Source organism: Vicia villosa, unplaced genomic scaffold (genome assembly GCF_029867415.1).
Source record: "Vicia villosa cultivar HV-30 ecotype Madison, WI unplaced genomic scaffold, Vvil1.0 ctg.001451F_1_1, whole genome shotgun sequence".
Taxonomy (NCBI): domain Eukaryota; kingdom Viridiplantae; phylum Streptophyta; class Magnoliopsida; order Fabales; family Fabaceae; genus Vicia; species Vicia villosa.
Genome location: NW_026705622.1, coordinates 314,132 through 336,816, shown reverse-complemented (window position 1 = coordinate 336,816; position 22,685 = coordinate 314,132). Strand labels below are relative to the sequence as shown.

Here is a 22,685-nt window from a genome sequence, read left to right as displayed (position 1 = left end):
ACGAGGGGGTTGTACGTACTTGTACAATTTTCTCTTTCAAGCATTTAGACGATGGCCGTTAAGCCTTTGTTTAGATGTTTGATTTTCTCATAACAAAACAAACTTCAATTTATTCACACCCTTTAATTTTAAAACTCTCTTTTTCATAAAACGAGACACTTATTCAATTTCAATACGAATACACTTCCACATGTGAAGATCTAACATCTTCCACTCGAATGCGATGATGGCCAAAATCATGTCTTATCTTGATTTAGTTATCCATTCTTGTAGTGATATCATATCCATGTGCGTGTAGTATTTCCATTTGAAAGCGATCGAGTACCTCTCGCTAAAATCAATCAACCAAACTTTTCGTAGTTAGCCCGAACTACGATTGCTCTGACTTTCCCATTGCACTAGGGAATACGTAGGCACAAGATACAAATGTCTTGGCGAGCACAATAATAAAAAACTTTTTTTGTTTCTTTCTTCTTTCCAACCTAATAAATAACGCAAGTAAATAATGAGCTAACAATCGATCACAAGAATAACTAAATGGGTCCCATCGAGTACGATGGAGGTAAGGGGTGCTAATACCTTCCCCTTACTTAACCGACTCCCGAACCCAAATTTGGTTGCGAAAGCCATCTTTGTCCATTTCATTTCATTTGTGGGTTTTATCAATATTTTCCCATTCCCATTGGAATAAATAAAAGTTGGTGGCGACTCTGTTCGATACAATTTCGTGGCGATGATTTTTTGACCCGCGACAATCACAACCTGATCACTCTAGGAACAATCTGCTTAGATACCCTCTAAGACTTTCTAGAGTATACTGATCAACAACCTGATCACTCTAGTTCTTACAACTTAATGTAAACAAAATCTTTTAAGAGTTACAATGCTTCTTATAAAGCTATTATCACAACTGTGATTTTCTCTTAAGTTTAAGCTTAATCTCACTAAGATATTACAACAGCAATGTAGTGAGTTTGATGATGAAGTTTGAGAGTTTTTGATTTGAACAACGTTTGTGCAAGTTAGTTCAGAGTTCGTAACCTTGCTTCTCATCAGAACTTCATATTTATAGGCGCTTGAGAAGATGACCGTTGGGAGCATTTAATGCTTTGCGTAATCCGTACAGCATTGCATTTAATGTTTCACTCTTTTGTCAACTACCTCGAGCCTTGCTTTCGCTGTGTCTACTGACGTTGCCGTTAATAGCTTCTAACGTTCCTTTTGTTAGTCAGCGTAGCCTGCCATCTTGTACTTGATTCTGATCTGATGTTTGTGTAAACAACGTTTGAATATCATCAGAGTCAAACTGCTTGGTGCAGAGCATCTTCTTGTCTTCTGACCTTGAAGTGCTTCTGAGCGTGATACCATGAGAACTTCAGTGCTTCTGCTTCTGATCTCAAGTTCTTCTGATGCTTCCATAGACCCATGTTCTGATTCTGCTTGACCATCTTCTGATATCTTGCCAGACCATGTTCTGATGTTGCATGCTGAACCTTCTGAGTCAGTGCTTCTTGCGCTGATTTTGTGCATACTCTTTATATAATTCCTGAAATGGAAATTGCATAGTATTAGAGTACCACATTATCTCATAAAAAATTCATATGCTTGTTATCATCAAAACTAAGAATATTGATCAGAACAAATCTTGTTCTAACAATCTCCCCCTTTTTGGTGATGACAAAAACATACATAAATGATATGAATTTGCAATTAGAAAAACAGACGGCTAAAGACAATTACACAGCTATAGCATAAGCATATAGACATTGTGTGTGAATATGTCTCCCCCTGAGATTAACAATCTCCCCCTGAGATAAATAATCTCCCCCTGAAATAAATACTGGAAGAAATTTATAAATAAAGGACTTCCCTGAGTATTTTTCCATTTCAGTTGAGACAATCACATATGCTTAGATCTTCAGAACATTCATAGCTTCTGATTCTTGCTTCCATGGGACAGATTCAGAGCTTGAATTTCTTCTTGAATCATTGCATGCTAGATTGTATCAGAACATTGTTGAATGTACCAGAGCATCATCAGAGCATCTCTACATCCTGAAATGTTACAGAACAAACTAAACGACAAAAGTCAAAGCATGAATGAATCAGAACATAAAATATGTATCAGAACATATAATATGTATCAGAGCAAACAACAGTTATGTTACAGAGCATATTTTATAACTAAAAGCATGCATCAGAACATATAAGGAATAAGAATGAGTTAGAGTATATTCTATCATTAGAATATCAGAACATTCTTCCTTCTTGCTTCTGATCTTGAAGCTTTATAGCACTCAGCTTGCTTCAATTTCTATGAGCTTGTTTCTATACAGAATTGCTTTTCCCCATGTCTTTGCTTCTCAGAAGATCTTCAATTTCTGCAAAACACTCAAAGACATAGAACTTTGCAAGTTCTGTTAGAAATGTGGAGCCTTTCTCCCAACAATTGATAAAATAAATCAGATCATTTATCACATTTTCTCCCCCTTTTTGTCATAACATCAAAAAGCATAAAAGATTCAGATGAAAAGCAGACAATATGAGAGAAGAAGAGATAATATTCATTAATAGCAAGGAGAAATTATCACAGAGTACAAGAAGATGCATAGAAAACAGATGCAGCAAACAAAGAAAACAACTAAGACTCAAGGACTAAGATGACCCTAGCTTGGACATGATCTTGGCCAGCATGTCATGAATCCCATTGTTGCTCTCAGTCTGCCTCTCCATGAAAGTGCGGAACTCAGCATTGATCGTGCGTTGCTCGTCCATGCGAGAAGCTAGCTCAGCCTGATTCTTTTGAATAACTTCTAGAGTCTGTGCCAGACAAGAAGGTTCACCAGAAGAAGCTTCACAACTTCTGTCCAGAGGGACAGCATTCTGAACTGCAGCTTCCATTGTCAGATCATCACCTTGATTTTCCTCAACAGGAATAGTTTCAGTAGGATGATCTTCAGCATCTGCTTCTTCCATAGAAGCATCTCCATATTCTGCAGCAGGCACATCAGAATCTCCATTCTCAAGAGCCTGAAGAATGGCAGCCATATTCCTTGGGGCAGAAGGACCTTCAACTTCTGGAGGTTCAGCAACTTCTGGGATGACCAAATCAAGATCTTCTTCAGAAGGATTCTCCCTCAGAAAGTCGAACAGAGATTTGAAGTCTTCAGTCAGAACTGGATACTGAGGTCTCCAGACCATAATCTCTCTGCAAGGGTTGTCCAACAGCTCATCAACAAACAGCTTCTCCTCAAGAGCTCTCCTGTTTTTGATGGGGTGATAATAGACACCATTATCACCTTCAAGAAGATATCCAGCATAACCAGGAGCAGCAGCCACTAGTCTCTTCTGAACAGCCATAGCTCCAACTTGAAAATCCTGGCGAAAGCTTCTCCAGAGGTTTCTTGTAGAAACATCATCAAGATCATTGAAGAAAGAATCCTTCAAGAGATCCAGCCTACTGATCACTTCATTTCTGAACAGCTCCAGGTAGATATGGGGTTCAGGTTCAGGTGGGTTGAAGGTGAATTTGTAGTCAGGGTAGAGAAGGCAGTATGGGTTGGATTTTCTGGTAGTTAGGGGATGAGAGAAGGTGGAGGTGTTGTGGTTGAAGAAGATGGAATATCTGTGGGGATGATTGAGGAGGATGGTATGTTTGTGATGGGGGTTGATGAGGATGGAATATCAGAAGGAGTTGGGGGATGGATATTTAGTGGTGTAGGGTTCAAGACAGGTGTAGAAAGAGATGGTGGAGGAGGATTTGGTATGGTAAAGGTGTTTTTTGGTTCAGAAGGAGGAGTGAAAACATGCCTGGAGGTGTTGGCAGTTCTTAAAGAACAGAGAGATTCTCTTATTCTCTGCTGTTGATATTCTGGAGTATTAACCTTGTCAGGATCATAGGTGACCCTCTGCTTCTTGGCTTTCTTGGCCTCATCTTCTTGAGCCTTTCTTTTTAGCCGTGCTTCTTGCTTCTTTTGATCCTTCTTCTGAAGATCAGCCAAAGAAGGAAGCACTCTTCCACGAATCCACGCAGGATCAACAGAAGATTGAGTCCTAACAGCAACTTCCAAGTAGTGCTTGAGAGCCTTGCGAAGTTCATCTTGGAACAAAGTAACAAAGCCTGCAACAGGAACCCTTCTAGAAAGAATATCTGGGAAGCTTGTACCAACAGAAGTTACCCCCCTGATAAGTTCCAGTCTAAACAGATCAACACCATTGAAGACAGGACCTTGAACAACTCCAAGAAATTGGGACGCTCCAGTAGTCCTTATAGAATCCAGCAAATCACTTTCTAACAGAATATCTGAGATCATTCTGGCGAAAGGAATAGTATTTCTTGGAAGATGAGGACACTTTGCATGTTCTTCATCTCTTGACTCTACAATAGATGTCTGCAGATTCTGAAAAAGAATGTGAGAGATGTTGAGTTCCATTCTTCTTCCAATGCACAAGAGAGTGTATTTGTGATCAGGACTGATGTAGGAGGAGGAGGAGAATAATTGCTTTCTGTGATGGAGAGAACCCATAATAATTTCAGCCCACACTTGATAAAACGTCCTCAATGTACCAGTTTTATGAGATTCAGTACCAGTAGCAAATGAGATTTGTTTCTCATCCTCAATGTTCACAAAGAGCATCTGATTTGTATTTCAGATTTGGGAGTCCTCTGACTAGATTTAGTTTGTTAATCTGAGAAATTTTTCTCAAACTAGCATGTCCTAGTCTTCTGTGCCAGACCCATTGCTCTTCAGAAACAGACATAAGGCAAGTCACCTTCTTCTTCTGAAGATCAGAAAGATCAATCTTATAAATGTTGTTCTTTCTCTTGCCTGTAAATAGGATTGAGCCATCCTTCTGACTTACAGCCTTGCAAGACTTTTGATTGAAGATTATATCATAACCATTGTCACTTAATTGACTTATGGACAATAAGTTATGCGTTAATCCTTCTACAAGAAGTACATTAGTTATGGAAGGAGAGTTACCAATACTTATGGTTCCAGAGCCAATAATCTTTCCCTTCAGATCTCCTCCAAACTTGACTTCTCCACCAGATTTAAGCACCAGGTCTTGGAACATAGACCTTCTTCCCGTCATGTGTCGCGAGCACCCAGAGTCCAGGTACCATGACATTTTGTGCTTTGTCTTCTTTGCTGCTAAGGATATCTCTTCAGAATCTGATTCTGATATAGATTCTGATCCATCATCCACTGTGGCCATTAGTGCAAAGTTAGCTTGCTCGCCTTCAGAGTCTGATTCTGATTCTGATTCAGAATCATCCCATGTTGCCATAAGACCTTTCTTCTTATGAAACTTCTTCTTGGGATTCTCCTTCTGAAGTTTTGGACATTCATTCTTGAAGTGTCCAGGCTCATTGCACTCATAGCAGATGACATTATTCTTGTCAGATCTTCTGCCACCAGAAGATTCTCCTCTTTCAAGCTTCTTTGAACTTCTGAAGCTCTTGAACTTCCTTTGCTTGCTCTTCCAGAGTTGGTTTACCCTTCTTGAGATCATGGACAGTTCATCTTCTTCTTCTGATTCTGATTCTTCAGAATCTACTTCTTCAGCCTGAAAAGCGTTAGTGCATTTTTTAAAATTAGATTTTAATGCAATAGACTTACCTTTCTTCTGTGGCTCATTTGCATCCAGCTCTATCTCATGGCTTCTCAAGGCACTGATTAGCTCTTCCAAAGAAACCTCATTCAGATTCTTTGCAATCTTGAATGCAGTCACCATTGGACCCCATCTTTTGGGCAAGCTTCTGATGATCTTCTTTACATGATCAGCCTTGGTGTAGCCTTTATCCAGAACTCTTAATCCAGCAGTTAGCGTTTGAAATCTTGAGAACATCTTCTCAATGTTTTCATCGTCCTCCATCTTGAAGGCTTCATATTTCTGGATTAGAGCAAGAGCTTTGGTCTCCTTGAATTGAGCATTTCCTTCATGGGTCATTTTCAATGACTCTTATATATCATAGGCATTTTCCCTGTTAGATATCTTCTCATACTCAGCATGAGAGATAACATTCAGCAAAACAGTCCTACACTTATGATGATTCTTGAAAAGCTTCTTTTGATTATCATTCATTTCTTGTCTGGTAAGCCTTACGCCAATAGCTTTCACTGGATGCTTGTAACCATCCATCAGAAGATCCCAAAGGTCACCATCTAGACCAGGGAAGTAACTTTCAAGTTTATCTTTCCAGTATTCAAAGTTTTCACCATCAAATACTGGTGGTCTAGTATAACCACCGTTACCATTTCCATTGTACTGCTCAGCAGAGCAAGATGTAGATGTGTTTATTGGATCTTCACCAGCCATCTTTCACTGAAGCGTTTTTCTCTTCCTGAATCTTTTCTAAACATGGTTAAGTGCTTGCACCTTAAAACCGGCGCTCTGATGCCAATTGAAGGATAGAAAAACACTTAGAAAGGGGGGTTTGAATAAGTGTAGCTTTAAAACTTGTAAGATAAAAACAATTTGCACAATGATTTTTATCCTGGTTCGTTGTTAACTAAACTACTCCAGTCCACCCCCTTGGAGTGATTTACCTCACCTGAGGATTTAATCCACTAATCACACGAGATTACAATGGTTTTCCACTTAGACAACTGCTAAGTCTTCTAGAGTATACTGATCACAACCTGATCACTCTAGGAACAATCTGCTTAGATACCCTCTAAGACTTTCTAGAGTATACTGATCAACAACCTGATCACTCTAGTTCTTACAACTTAATGTAAACAAAATCTTTTAAGAGTTACAATGCTTCTTATAAAGCTATTATCACAACTGTGATTTTCTCTTAAGTTTAAGCTTAATCTCACTAAGATATTACAACAGCAATGTAGTGAGTTTGATGATGAAGTTTGAGAGTTTTTTATTTGAACAGCGTTTGTGCAAGTTGGTTCAGAGTTCGTGACCTTGCTTCTCATCAGAACTTCATATTTATAGGAGCTTGAGAAGATGACCGTTGGGAGCATTTAATGCTTTGCGTAATCCGTTCAGCATTGCATTTAATGTTTCACTCTTTTGTCAACTACCTCGAGCCTTGCTTTCACTGTGTCTACTGACGTTGCCGTTAATAGCTTCTAACGTTCCTTTTGTCAGTCAGCGTAGCCTGCCATCTTGTACTTGCTTCTGATCTGATGTTTGTGTAAACAACGTTTGAATATCATCAGAGTCAAACAGCTTGGTGCAGAGCATCTTCTTGTCTTCTGACCTTGAAGTGCTTCTGAGCGTGATACCATGAGAACTTCAGTGCTTCTGCTTCTGATCTCAAGTTCTTCTGATGCTTCCATAGACCCATGTTCTGATTCTGCTTGACCATCTTCTGATGTCTTGCCAGACCATGTTCTGATGTTGCATGCTGAACCTTCTGAGTCAGTGCTTCTTGCGATGATTTTGTGCATACTCTTTATATAATTCCTGAAATGGAAATTGCATAGTATTAGAGTACCACATTATCTCATACAAAAGTCATATGCTTATTATCATCAAAACTAAGAATATTGATCAGAACAAATCTTGTTCTAACAAACCGCCCGATACCCACAATTACCGTAGGTACCTACATCAACTATATTTTCAATATGTTTATGCATAAATAGTGCCATCTCATCAATGTAGACCATCAGGGTTTTATAATCGGAGTGTCGCGGGCGAAAAATCGTTTTGTTCCTTTTTTTTGTGGGATGAGACACCTGATGCCTTCTTTGGGCTCGAGTGCTCATAAAAAATGATTTTTCTTTGTTTCGACCAAACTTTTTATTATTTCCAAAGGAGGAAAAGGAAAAAAGTTGCAATAACCTAAAAGGTGGGGGGAGAGATCTTGGGTAAGAGGGTTGGTTATACGAAGGGAAGGTATTAGCACCCAACGTATCTATAGTACTCTATAGGATTCTTTATTGTTTTTCATTCTATGTTATGGTGGAGGTTCTGTTGTGAAATAGGTGGGACCTAAGGTGTTTGTTTGATTATGCTCGTAAAGATCATCGCGATCCTCTGCATACATATCCCTTAGAGGGAATCAGAGCATCTGTAGCTCGGGGTCTACGGGTACTAAGGTTTGAATGTTTTTTTTGTGTTTTGTTTTGCTCGCCAAGGATACGACCTTGTGCCTACGTATTCTCAAAGGGATGTTGAGAAAGTCAGAGCAATCGTAGTTCCCACTTATGCTAGTGGAAGCAAAGGAAAAGAGACAAATGTCATCTCAATGTTCGATGTATCTAATCTATATCATCACATACATCTGTTTGTTTTTGTTTGAAAATCTTTTCATTATAAGCCCTGGGCCATGCCACTTATGGCGCTTAGAATGATAAAGATGTTTTTGTTTGTTTAACCAGCCTTGTGGCAAAAAACTTTCAATGAAGTCAGCCTTGTGACAAAAAGTTTTGATTAATCAGCCAGCCTTGTGGCAAAAGTTTCAATGAAGTCAGCCTTGTGACAAAAACTTTGATTAATCAGCCAGTATGGTGGCAAAACGGTTTGATTGATTAGCCAGCCTTGTGGCAAAAAGTTTGATTGATTGATTGTTTGTGATGATATAGAAGAGATACTCCTATCATAGAGATGAAAAATGTCTAATCTCCTAGGGTATTTGTTTTTGGATATTGGGGATGCTTATAAGAAGCCCGTGGGTCCTTGTACGAAGCCCAAGAGGAGGCTATTCGAGGGTCCTTGCATTGTAAGCCCAAGAGGAGGCTATGGGAGGGACAATCCAGGGTCCTTGCATTGTAAGCCCAAGAGGAGGCTATGGGAGGGTCACTCGTTTGTACAAAGCCCAAGGGGAGGCATGGTATAGTTGGTTTGAGCTCTTAGAGCGATTTCACCGGGAAACCATACTCTATGTCCTAACCTAAACTAGTGGAGATTCTTTGCACGAAGCCCAATAGGAGGCTATGGGGAACCTAGTGTTATACTAAGTTGAACAAGCACACATATCACACATATGAGCAAACATGAACAAGTATGAACAAACATGAACAGGTATGAACAATTATATATATGACAAAGTGTGTGTATATAATGGAGTTTATGAAGGAAATATACCTGTAAGCATGATCCATTTGTATACACGGGGGCTCGGGACTTATACTCGAGGAGAAGTCCACTTGAGTTTATTCAAAGCTATGTAAACAGGTATTTACAAAGGGGCTTGGGACTTATACCTACATGGAGGCCCATGATATTTTTGGGAAGATTTAAAGAAACCTTCATTTTTGTTTTTTTGTTATTCAAAGTTAAAAAACAGATCAAGATATGTACAAAAATGTGTGTGTACAATGAAATACCTAATTTCATGTACATGAATGGGTATGTACAAAAGGGACTTGGGACTTATACCTACGTGGAGGCCCATGGTATTTTGAAAAGTTTTGTTTCTTTGAAGTTTTGTTGTTTTGAAAATGATTTGAAAATTGTTTGAAAAGATTTTATTTTGAAGAAGTTTTTTAAAAAAACTGTACAAAAAGGAAAAGAAATGGGACTTACACTCTCTAATATTCGAGAGGCCCCACTTCGTTTTGAAAATTAATTGATCAATCAAAAAGATTTAATCAATGGTTTCTTTTGAAAATCAAAAAGAAATGGTTCATCGTTTTGAAAAAGAATCGCGATCGCTCGTCTTAAAATGATTTGAATTTGACAAAAGTCAACTTAATTAAGTTAAAACAAGTTTTAATACTCAATTAAGACCTAAGTGATTAGGGTTTGATCACAAAAAGTATTTACAAGTGATTAAGTTTGAAAATTAGATAAAAAACAATATTTAAAGTATTTAAAAATACTTAAAAATGTATCATTTTAAACCTAATTAAAAACATATTAAATAAATCTTTTTTTGTGATTTTTTTTGATATTGTCAAAATATGTATATTAAATAAGAGGTGTGTAAAAAATGAATGAAAAATGAATTGATTTGATTGGTTAAATTAAATGATGAAGTTTGTTAAAAAAGAAAGAAAAATAGTGTCAAAAAAATTGGTTTTGGTCCTACCAGGGTTTGAACCCACGCACCCACGCTTGCTGACCAAAACATGGACCAACTGAGCCACGCTTGTGGCTTGTTAAACATACGCGTTTTGTAAAATATATTTTAAATCAAGAATTTGAATTTTCCAAACCAAATCTGGCGCCAAGAACACAACCCTAACTGATTTTTGAATTTCTTCAAATCTGTGTTGTTTTGATCGATCAAAGGGTCTATCTCACTCGGTTTTGGACGAGGAACATGATGATGACCTTTAATTTCATTTATTTTTGCTCTAAGATGATTAATTCTCTGATGAACACGAAGAACCCTAATATGACAAATCTTTGTGAAATCGTGTATGAACATGATATGATGCAATTGATTGAGGGTTATTATTCAGTGATGGTGCAGAAACAAGATGGTAACTCAGTTTTTCATTTATGATGCATGTATGATAGAGTTTGAAGTTCATGAGCACTTACCTCAAAAACGGCCAAGCTGGAGATTGAATTTTGCAAAGGAGGTGTTACAGATGTTGTTGCTCAATCTGGACAGCTTCAATGAACCTTATGGAAGGTATCTGGATGCTTGGAGTGAATTGAAAACACCTGGAGCAGTTGGAGGTACCCGATCTGCAGTTAAGCCTAAGTGTGAATCGAGCTTGATGATTCTGATGTTTCAGGTTGATGATGAGTGTTTGGATAGCTCATATGTGATATATGTGAGGCGTGGGAAGTGTTAATTTGGACAGAAATGATCTGGAATGAAAATTGGCATGATAAGGCTCTTTATGTGTTCATATGGAGGTTGAAAAGTGAATCTGAGTTTTGGGGTGATTTGGGGTGTGTGAGTGGTTCAAACACATCCCATATGATGTTTATGAGTTGCTAGAACCATCACTTTGGCCATAACTTCAAGGGTTTGGAGGTTGAGTTTTGTACCTCTTAGAAACTTAAGAAACTTGCATTCTAAGAAAGAAAGAGAAAGCCTAGAGGTTATTGAGCCATGGTTTGAGTTGTGGCACCATGTCCTGATTAAAAAGTCAGTTGTTCAGTGAATTAGGTCAAAAACCCTAATTGTCGACCTGATGAAATTGATGACTGTAGGTCTTGAATTGAGATGCAATTTCCATTGTATATTGTTATAGGGATTATTTGAAGATGATTGAAATCTTTGATTGACTTCCTGGGGATTTTTAGGGTTTCCCAAATGCGATCCCTGATTTCAGTCCCTGATAGTTCAAAACCCTGATCTGAGGATTTGTCTGATCAATCTTTGTGTAGGAGATGTCTTGAGCTAATGGATTAGATCAAAATGATGTACTTGGGGTCTTGAGGTCATGTCCCAAGTCATTAGGTCAAATCCTAAGCAAAAGTCAGGGGTGTGCTATCTTCAGTCAAAACCCTAATTTGGTTGATTCAAAGCCTTTGAGCTTGTGAAGTGAATCTCTGAGGACCAAATGTTGATTGTTGATGAAGATAATTCTTTTGAGATGGAGGGAGAACAAAACCCTAATTGGTTGTTACTTGTACTGATGAGTGATTTCTTGATTAAACCCTGCTGAGTCACAAGTAGCAAACACAAGCTATGCAATTTGTTAGAGATGCAAATGATGTATATGCAGATGATATGAGGTGGTATCTTAGGTCAAAAATTGGGGTATGACACGGAGGTGTGCAAAGAGGTTTAGAAATGCGTGCTCCATTGTTAGCACTACACTTGTATTGTGGTGTAGGTGAATTCGGGATCAAAGCATCAATATATTTATGATAAGAAGGATTCCGCTTAGCTGATGTCTCCTGGGTACTTTTCGCCCTTTTAGGCGCACCCTTGGTTTTAAACGGTTGAGATGGAGGATTCAAATCGATTGTTTCCGAAAACGCGACTTTTCGCAATTGTTCTTTTATGTGAAATTTCATGGTGTCATTCGCTTTAGAAAATTTATCCATTATCTCTTCCAACTCAGAGGTGATGGTTATTTTGGATTCACCCTCTTTCGTCAGTTCGTAATCATCAAAAGAAAGTTTTTCCAATGATTGATTACTTCATCCATGCGTATCGCGAAATTCGACTTCATCTTTTTAGAAAGTATACAAGCACATGGAAGCCCGTAAGTTTTTCTAATTGTACACCCACATTTTGAACTATCCAGACCCGTCATTTTCGCCCGCCTCGCTTCATGAAAAATAAAATTCAATCCCGTACGAGATATGTTGTAAATCAATTGCGAGTAGAGATTTTTTTCCTTAAACCGGTGTTCCACAACCGTCTTGCTCTCACCAAACGATGTTTGAATTTCATTATGTTAATTTTTGAGAATCTGGTTCATGGTGTCCCATCCCCTACACAAATCCCCATTTCTATCACCCAACCATATCTTCAACGCCGCATGTGCGGATTCAACTCGGTTGGATGTAGTGCAACTGAGATGTCTAACTCGGTCCGTCCAAGCAGAAACAACTTTTTCTTTTACTTTTTCAAGTATAGTAGTTGTGACGTATTTAAGAATAGTGGGATATCTGACACACTTAATCTCTTGTTAATAATAGACGGGATCGTGTTAGATGGGATAAACTTGTCTTGCCAACATGATAAATTGTAAAGTAATTGAGGTTTTATCGTGGAATGGTCGTTCACCGTTTCGTGTGAACTTAAAAGAAAATGAATATCAAAGAATTGAGACTTATTGAATAGTTCGAAGACTTGAGTTGTATGCAAACTAACGCCGCAGAGTGGAGGATTGAGGATTTCAAAGGTAAACAATGATTTTCTCGCGGATAGTAAAGAAAGTAAGAAGCTAGATGTGAAACTTGTAAATTTAGTAATTGACAGAAATCAAATGAGGACATTGGTTTGAGGTATATGATCAGAGTGGCGTAGTTGTTATGTTATGTGACTTGTTAGGAGTCAAAGGATAAACGTTAGAAGGCCTGCAAGACTGATGCGAACCATTGGACATTCTAGAATGGAAGTGATAGGTGAAAGGTTTAGATATTATTTATGTTGCTTCTATGTCAATAAATGTATTGATTCGCATGTTCAACTGGTGGATTATTGATATCATGATGTTGTGTCGTTGTAAGGATGTATGGTGTGATATATAACTTTAAATAAGTTTGTATGAATTATTGTAATTGCATAATACATGTCGATGTTAAATTGATGCTATGTTGATGATTATTAAGTTGTGGAGAACACACCTGACTAGCCGAGGACGAATCTGTGTGTGTTGTTGTTATTTTGCTACTTTGAAATGTTTTTAAGTGGTTGTTATGTTTGTTAATCGTTATGTCGAGATGAGGGGTAATCGAAGTGTTGTCAAACATGACTTGGGGGGGAGGGGTTAGAAAGTAGGATGCGAGATTCATATTCAAAGTAGTTAGTATGAAGGGAATTTTCAAGGACGAAAATATTCTAAGTGGGGGAGAATTCTAACGCCCGATTATTTAATTAATTATTTTTATGGTGTTTTGTAAATTATTTGATATAATTATGAGATTATTTAGTATTATACTAATTTATTAACTAATTAGTAGTAATAATATAATGAGACTATTAGCATTTGGGCCTAACATGGAGTTAGTAGTAGTATTAGTGGGGGTGTGAGGTTAAAACCATTAGTAGTTAGTAATAATAATAAAACAAAAGAAAATTAGAAAGAAAAAAAGAATTGACAATTGTTAAAGAACGTAGAAATAGAAGCGAAGAGAGAGAGTTAGGGCAAACCCACTGGAAGTTTATAGCAACCTTCAATCCAAGGTAAGGGAGGGGTTCTTACATTATAAGGGTTTGTATCATGATAGACTATGGTGGGGATTAGATTCCATGCTTTAATATCCATGTTTGCATAAAAAGTTAAAATTTTGATGTGTTGATGAATATTATGAGTGATGTATAATTTTTGGTGCGATTGATGGAATCGGTATTTGTGTTTGAATAATTACATGATACTGGTGTTAAACTTGAAAAATCATGACCTATAATGATTTCCTAGTATGTGAAAATTGGAGTTTTTGGGGTTTGAGAAGAAAATCCCGTAGCAGGAAAAAATGTAGAATTATTCACTATCACAGGGTGGAAATTGATTTATCACTTGGGGAAATCGATTTCCTGAATGAAAAATATTTATTTTTGCCATTGGACTGTTGGAAATCGATTTACCCTTTTGGAAAATCGATTTCCTGTGCGAAATTTGCAAAAATTGGCCTCTGGAAGTGAGGAAATCGATTTACCACCTGGGAAAATCGATTTCTTGAAGCTGGCAGCTTTTTTTTCCAAAATTTTGAAAATTCATATCTTTTGATCTCTAAGTCCGATTGATGTGCCGTTGGACGGTTGGAAAGCTAAAAATATTATCTTTAACATGATCATAATTTTGGGTTTTTAAATTAATATTTTTTTGCTGTTAATTTATATTTCGCGTGTCAGTGTCGTGTATAATGTGATGATTTTGGTGATAATTAATGAGGATGTTGTTGGGATGATGGTCCTATAATTTTTAGACTATATTGCGATGAAGTTGTTGTTGTTGACCTGAAAAGACAGGAATCATTGTTGAAGGCTTATGCCTTGTTGTTTTATTATGATGTTGTTGTGATTGAAGTGATGATATTGTTTGAATTAAGTGTGGATAAATCGCATAATGCATTGTATGATAATGTTGTTGCTGGCCTGGAATGGCGTAATGCTGAGGGCTGATGCCCTGTTATTGCATAATTTTATTGTAGCATGACGATGTTGTTGTTGTTGGCCTGTATTGGCAAGTGTTGAAGGCTTACGCCTCGTGGTTGCATAATTGTTGTCATTGTGTTATATTTTATGAATGTTGCATTATTGAGTCGCATTCATTGCATTCTTAAGTTGGCCTGGATTGACAAATTAAGTTGGCCTGGATTGACAAACACGTTGGCCTGGATTGACAAACTAAGATGGCCTCAAGCCCATTGTGTGGATTGAGTACAAAGTTGAGAAGAAGGTTTATGCCTTGTCGACGCCTCTATTAATTATTAAATATTAAGTTGGAAGTTATGCTTCGTTGGTACCACATGCATTTGCACAGGGTCAATTGCATTGCATTTTTATGATGATACGATGTTAAGTTGTTTGTGAATGATTGACAATATGCTGATGGTTGATTAAAAGTTGTATTATGTTGAGAAGTGGGGAATTGTGTGTGATCTTATTTCTACTATACTTATTATCATACGTTCCTTTATACTATTCGATATCTCACCCCTTCTGTTTGAATGTTACCCTTATGTTGGTAACATGCAGTTATTCAGGAGTGAAGGCTAAATACCTTCGGTAGTTCGAGTCGGTGTCGTTGCTCTAATACGTAACACTTGGGGGAATGAACGCTAATTGTTTTACTATTTGTTTCATTGTTTCTTTTTAAATTGTTGTTGAAGTATTTTCACGGCTTGATGTCAATTATGTTGGATTAAGATGTTATGATGTTTAGTTGAATCATGATGAATTCCACTACTTAATTAAAATTGTTTTTGGAAAATTAATTATGTCGTATTTGGTTCATCCAAGTTAATAGTGTTATGTATCTATTTGTTCAAAAATGTGAGCACTTTTATGATGTTGTTTTGAATGTAGCATCCCATTTGATGTTGTTTGAAATTTAACTACTTTGATTGTTTATTTGAATATAACGATGGGGAAATGGGGTGCTACATGTTACGAACTCGAAAATATCCCAAAAACTCATTTTTCAACAGCGTAACTTATTACCCAAATCCTGATAATCGATTACAATATAGCAGAAGCACTTTTCTGCTACTTATCAGTACGAAAATCACTTTTTAAGCCATTCCAAAACCCCAATTTGCAACCAAAGTCATGCTTCTCAATACCAACAATCAAACATACATACTACCCAATGTTTTTACACGTTATACACCAACAATTGCATCGATTCAACCACAAATATATCAACAACTCATCCTATAGGGTCATACATTCACACAAAGCTATTTCATAACAAAATCATACAACAATGGCAATCAACCCCACATATTCATGGTTTATCATCCAAATCTAACATTTACATAACATGAAATTCAATAGATTTCACATCCTAACATGCAGTACCCACAATATATCATCATACGATCTCATAATAATTCAAATAACCCACCCTTACCTTGATTTCCGTTTGATTCTTCGAAGTTCCCGCTTGGTGTTCTTCCCTCTTTTCCTTTTTTCTACGTAACCCTTTTTCTTTTCTCTTTCTAACTTTTCCTTCTGACTACTAATTTCTTTTTACAAAATATTAGTAACTAATACTAATTCCCAAAATTTCAAGTTAATGGACTCATTATTCACACCCCGCTAATTCGTCATATTTTCACTGATTTAAGCCCATTACTATTATTTTCATTATCTATCATATAAGAAAATCGAATGTTCTTGAAAAACCAATTTTGCCCTTCTTTGCATTCTAACTTGCCACATGGCTAGCCTCTTCAATGGGCTTTCAAATTTGAACTTTTTCATTCCTACTTCTAAGCTTCTTTTCCTACCTTTTCTATGCTACTTTTTTGCAAAACTACTTTATGCAAAATTACTTTTTCTTTTCCTTTTTTTTTTTATCGAAAACAGAAATTTTTTTCCCATCCTTTCCCATCAAATGACTACCTAGCAGACCTACCTACTTTACTTGCATTTTTGGTTTTCCTTGCTTCCATACAAACCATTTGTTCTTTTCCTAGATTTCCTTCTCTCTTCAACTTCCTTCTTCTAAGCTAAACCAACTTTCTTCTCTTTTGGCTCACCTCTCATTTTCCTACCTCCAACTTCATCTTCCTCCGTGAGATTTTCAATTATTTTACGGTGGTAGGAAGTTTGAGAGTGGTACATATGTGGTTTATCAACAACGTTGGTATGTATTTTTTATTTATTTTACAATATTTTTGTATTGATTTGTATTTATTACTCAAAAATTCATATTGATGGTTCAGATCTTCGGATCTAAAAAATATTGTTGATATACTATTTTCTTCTTTGAATCTAAAAAAAATTATTGAAGACACTTTGGATCTGAAACTAATAACTGGTCCAAAGTATCTCAGAACATATATATTTTTTCTACCCACTTCAAAAAAATTGATAAATTTTTTATTTCATGTTTTATTGTTGACTCCTTTTCTCTTATTTTCTTTCTAACTTCATTTTAACTCTCATCCATCTTTTACTTTTTCTTATCAATTTTTTTTTTGTGTGTAGAAAATATTAATTTTTTACATCCAAGAAGAACCAATGGTAAGAAGATTTCTCACTTTTTTTTAATTTTCTTCTGCACTGTTTGGTCATATTTTTTCTGTTTTGATTTTTAATTATTCTTTTCTCTTTTTTAATCATGTCATCATGTTCACTAACTACATTTAACAAATATGAATTGCAGGCCGAACTCGGGAAGAATATTGATGGAGAAAAGTATTCATAAAGCATATTGATGAGAAAAAAATATTTGTTGAAATTAAATACACTTAAATATTACTAATTTGTCATAATTTTATTGTTTTAATACTGAGTTTATTTTGATTATGAATTTATAAATCTGTTTATGTCATATAAAATATATTTAATGATGAATATTTGTTGTTTATATAAAAATAACATTGAAGTAAAATTTGTTTTACTTTTAATTCAATTAAAATAACATTGATGTTCTGCTTGCTGAAAAAAATATGTTTATTACATTGTTCGTTACTTCTTCATGTAGTATGTGGTTTATCAATTTAAATTCCTATATGGAAAAGTATATGAGAAAAATGTACGATTGACTAAAATACATTATAAATTCAGTAAATATACAATTTATATGTAATTTATATCAAGTCAATAATATTAAAATTTAAATTTACGTTACTATTATTTTCTTCCATTTATATCATAAAGTTGTTATTACAATATTAATAAATTTTATTATTCTTTATGAAATTAATTAATTTTTTTAATAAAATTCATTATTTAGAATTTAATTACATTAATTTCTTTTTTCGACAAATAATTAAAAGTGTTATTTATAAAATAATAATATTTGCAGTAAAGAATATTATAAATACCAAGTTTTAAAAAAAAAAATAGAATATATGGGTCCGTTTGAAATAAATGATGTAGGAAAGAGAAAAAAAAGATTCACTCAAAATCTCAACCATTTATTTTAAAATCCAATGGTTCAGATTCATTCTCACATTCTCATATAAATATGTCATTCTCATATGATATGCCCTATATATATATATATATATATATATATATATATATATATATATATATATATATATATATATATATATATATACTTTAAAGAGGAGGTTTATATTTAATCCAGGAGTAAGTAATTATAACTTACTCAAAATCTAGATCATTGATTCTTCTCAATCTAATGGTTAAAAATAATAAGTAATAATTTTCTCTTTCCACATTTAATTACTTATTATTTTTAACCACTAGATTGAAATGAATCAATGGTCTAACCCTCCTCATACTTTAAATATCTAAAAAATAAAACATATTTGTGCAATTTTTTGTATTTGCATCAATTGTACAAATATTAATAACTATTATTGTAATCATTATTGAATATTATAAATGGTATAAAATAATACTAACATCTCATCATTCTTTTTAAAATTTAATATCATTGGTTACATATGGACCAAACATCTCATTATTTTTTTTTTGTGTTTTAGTATTTTTATTAGTTGAGAAAAAATTGTTCAAACTTTAATCATAAATTGTAACATCTTATACAAAATATAATTAACTTTATAACATTTTGATTAAATTTGTTAAATGTAATAATTTTATACAATTTGGATAAGTTTGCTAAATATAATAATTTCAATAAATATGAGTAATATTTCAAGAATCCAAGTTGAATATGAAGAATAAAAAAAAGTGCAATAGATATTAAAAATTGTCTATTGTGTTATTTGACAATTGACATCACTTAAAAATAATAATGATATTGTCTTGTCACACACCTTTTAAGTAGTGATAAAATGGGATAGAGTTGTATTATTATTATTATAATAGTAAGGCTTGAAGTAAGATGATTATTTTGCATATCTGCAAAATATGATTAGAGTAACATTTAAATTATTGTGTCAGTATATTACCTTGTCTTGCCCCATGTATGCGGCAAATATTTACTAAAAAATCATGACCCATGGAACAAATATGTGAAATAATTGAAAAAGAAGAGGGAAATGAAATATTAAAGTGAGAGAAGAGGGAAGTGAAAAGTAAGAGAAGATGAATTTGAAAAATTAGAAATCATAAGTGAGAGGAAAAAGAGAAGAAATGAGACATGGGAGAAAAGAGAAGAAAAGACTTGATGTGATAAGTGAGAGGAGAAAGAGAAGAGATGAGACATGAGAGAAAAGAGAAAAAAAGACTAGATGTGACATGTCAAAAAAGCCAAATAAAAAAAGAAGATGTTAAAATAAATAGATTTTGTTTGGAGAGAAAAAGAGAAGAGAGAAGTTGAAAAGAGAGAAGATGGAGAGAAGTGTCAAATCAGTTGTGTTTGGAGAGCATAGAAATAGAGAAGAGAGATTAAAATTGATTGGGTCCCACATCAAAATTGTTTCTCTCTTCATGTGGGAAGAAATGGAATGAAGTACGTGAATTTGTGTGTTTTTTCCTATATAACCTTGCTGATAAAATGTATATTAAAGGCTGTGCTGATAAAATGTATATTAAAGGCTATGTTGCTTCTTTTAATATAAAAAATTATTTTTACATATAGTCACATATGAGAAATTTTATAATATTAGTTTAATAATTTTATAAAAACAGTATCATAATTTAATCACATAAATTAATAATAATTAATAAAATTAATTTGTTATAATTGATTCAATGTTAACTTAAATCCCGATTACATTGATAATGTATCCCGATTAACTTAACTTATTTTTAAATTCCTTGAATCTCAAGTGTGTTTCTCCCTAGAAATTTTCCCTTTCAAGTTAGTAGTTCTTTCAAAATGCTAAGATAACCGAAGAGAAACCTTATTGAAATTGTACATAAAGTGATAATTATTTACATAATATTAATACATAGAAATATGGTACTATAGAGCCGGACTCTATTACCAAACATATGAGTGTAATGGGTCAGTATCCATACGAATGTACGGGTGTCCAAATTAGATTTGCGAATCCAAGAATTATTATAATTTTTTTGAAAAGTTAAAAATAATAAAAATATTTTAAAAATGTATAAATTCAAATACGAGAAAAATTTATTGTTTTTTAACTATTCATAAAAATATTGAATAATAGTAGAACAACTTTACTATTAGTTTAAATATTTTTGTCAATAATTCCAAAATAAAAATAATATATATATATAATATAATATATTCAGTACCCATGCGAATGCACGAGTATCCCTTTAATATTCAAATATTAACGGGAGCACAAAGTTATTTATTAAAATATTAAATATTAACAGGAACACAAAGTTATTGATCAAAATTTTGAATATTATCGGAAACATTAAGTTATTAAGTTATTGATCCAAAATTTGAAATTAGCGGAAACAAATTTTAAATATTAACGAGAACACGAAGTTACTGATCAAAATAATAAATATTAACGGGAACACAAAATTATTGACAAAATATTGAATATTAACAAGAACACGAAGTTACTGATAATTTTTTTTAATATTAACTGAAACATTAAGTTACTCATAATTTTTTTTGAATATTAATGAGAATACGAAATTACTGATCAAAATAGTGAATATTAACGGAAACATGAAGTTACTGATCAAAATATTGAATATTAACAGAAACATAAAGTTACTGAATAAAATATTGAATATTAACGGAAACATGAAGTTACTGAATAAAATACGAAGTTATTATTTTTTCACAAATACCATATATTTTTTCATTAAAAAATATAAATTTGAAATAAATACCAAATATTTTTCTATACATTCAATTATTATTTTTTCACGGGTACCAGATATTTTTTTATACATTCAATTATTATTTTTTCACGGGTACCAGACATTTTTCTATACTTTCAATTATTATTTTTTCACGGGTACCAGACATTTTTCTATATATTCAATTATTATTTTTTCACGGATACCATATATTTTTCTATTAAAAAATATAAATCTGAAACAAATACAAGATACTTTTCAATACATTCAATTATTATTTTTTCAAGGGTACCAGACATTTTTCTATATATTCAATTATTATTTTTTCACGGGTACCAGATATTTTTCTATATATTCAATCATTATTTTTTCACGGATACCATATATTCTTTTATTAAAAAATAAATCTGAAACAAATGCGCGTCCCGTACCAGAACCCGTGCGAACGCACGGGTTTGTTACTAGTTCTTTACAAGTTCCACTAATTTAATTAATTCTCCACTAACCGAAATTACCTCATAATTAAACCTCAACGTTCGACACTCTCACACCGACTAACCCGTTTCATAGAATAATTTAATATTACATCAATTATTCACAAAATCAAACAAATAATTAATTAATAACATATAATAAAATAGATACAACTAATAATAAAAATTGGGGTGTTACAAAAAGAATAGAAAAATATTGCTTGGGAGGGTTTTGAAGAGTTTGTTTTTCTTCCTAAGACCACACATCTCTAATTTGAGGAACTCAAAATTTATATTATAGGAGAGTTTTGAATGACTTACATAAAATTTTCAAATATCTTTTAGGCTTAATTGTAACTTTGGCCCCCTTATTTTGTCATTTTTTTGATTTTGGTCCTTCCATTATTAAAACTACGATTTTGATCCCTTTTGAGTTTTCTGTTGAAAAGGGGACAAAAATAATGATTAATTTTGTAGAAAAAAGGAGAATATGAGAACGAAAATTGCACGGAAAATTTAAAAAGATAACTAAAATAGTAGTTTTTAAAATAGAGGGATCAGAATCAAGAAAAAGACAAAATACGAGGACTGAAGTTGCAATTAAACTTATCTTTTATGTTGTTATAGTATTTTGAAAATTAAAAATATAGTAAAAATAAACACTATTTTATAGATCTATACAAAATAATTTTCTTAAAAATTTTAAATAGAATTTTATATAATTTTTAAAAATTTTATTTAATAGTCCAAAATCTTGTTGGGTGTCTCGTAGAGAATGGGCAGGGAGTGGGCTAAGATCTTCAAAAAGATCGTATTCATCAATGGTCATAAATTAGAAGTATTATCTCCCTTTCAAATTAATTATTATATCGATGTTTGATGTTTTTACCAATAAGATTTAAAAACAATAAAATAATAAAGATTAAAAATAAATTTCTAATTACAATAATATATTTAAAACTTAAACAAATTATAATATTTATTTAAAAAAATTATAAAATAAGAGATTCACTTATCGTGTAATCTTCTAAAATAATAAATTTATGTATTAATTACATATATTAATTTCAAATATTACAAAAAAATATATAAAAATTTATAATTATAATAATATATTTGAAATTTTAATAAATCATAATATTTATTTGAAAAGATATATAAAATAAGATATTTATTTATTGTGATAGAAATCTTTCAAAATAAGAAATTTATACATTCATAATTAATAATTAATAATATATTAATTTTTGAATCTAAATAAATAATATTTTCAAAAATATATCTCCGATTTAGATTTAGTGGATTCGAAAATA

At 33.4% G+C, this 22,685-nt stretch overlaps 1 long non-coding RNA gene across 1 annotated transcript; it reads left to right on the top strand.

Moving 5' to 3' along the window:
* Positions 1 to 16,682: 16,682 nt before the first annotated feature.
* Positions 16,683 to 17,511, top strand: LOC131635246 (uncharacterized). The gene is made up of 3 exons (XR_009293763.1): positions 16,683 to 16,868; positions 17,213 to 17,248; positions 17,391 to 17,511. It is a non-coding gene; the product is annotated as an uncharacterized LOC131635246 (long non-coding RNA).
* Positions 17,512 to 22,685: the final 5,174 nt, after the last annotated feature.